Genomic DNA, 1,018 nt, shown 5'->3' with positions numbered 1-1,018 from the left:
GCTAATGCTTAAACAGACCCCCCCCACTGAGAATGCAGCATCCGTAAGCACAAGCACACACGTGTGCGTTTCGGGAAGCAATCATGTGCATCGTCTGAGGCAGAGAAAGGGAGCAAGATCCCCCGAGAGAAGGTAAACTAATTACTTATCATTCCAGCGTCCTCGCTTTTGTCGGGAATAATTAGCAAATATTGATTTATCGGGAATATTGCTGTTGAATGTTCGCTCTGTGCTCGATCCTAAAGATACGATAATGGTAAAATGATGATGGGGGAAGCGCCATAAAGGGTAATAAAGCAGTAATAACGGATAAAGGATAGATAGAGATGTCATACACTGTCAACAGTTAGAGTATATCTTATATCGTTATTACATGTTAACAGGGAGAGTATTTCTCAAGTCGTTATAACGTGTTAAAAAAATGGTTTCTGTATTTATAGAATCGCCACAATACGTTAACAAGGTAGTATTTCTAAAACCGTCATATATTAATATTATATTTCAAATCTTTATAATTTTTTAACAGAACTGATATTGCATGTCAGTAGGTGTTTCAAAAGACGTTTCACAGCTTCAGTAGGAAATCCTCCACAGAATGAAATTTTTTTTTTATTCCAGACAAGATTACGAAGCTTTGTAATAGCTTTGTAATAGAGCGAGGTTGCATTTTGCAAGCGTTGCAAGGTAGATAGACATTGATAGAGTGGAGGAAAATTCAAAAAAGTTTTTTTATCTTCTCTGAGGACGAGAGAGACAAATTAACAGTTTAAAACATCTTTTTTTTTCTTTTTTAAATGAGGAAGAGAGAGAAGATTTAAACATATGTAAATTATCTTTCATATTTTCTTGTAGCAGTGCATTACACCGGGAAGACATACATATAATATACAGAAGACAAATATATTCTTGAATTTATTTTCCCAGATGAAATGATCACTAAACTCTAAAATGTTTTAGACGAATTGAAGTGACTTTAGTTAAAGTTGACGAAGTTGAACAGTCACCCCAAGATGTCCAA

This window comes from Penaeus monodon, chromosome 15, assembly GCF_015228065.2.
Source record: "Penaeus monodon isolate SGIC_2016 chromosome 15, NSTDA_Pmon_1, whole genome shotgun sequence".
In the NCBI taxonomy this organism is placed as follows: domain Eukaryota; kingdom Metazoa; phylum Arthropoda; class Malacostraca; order Decapoda; family Penaeidae; genus Penaeus; species Penaeus monodon.
Note: the sequence above shows the minus strand (reverse complement) of the source record.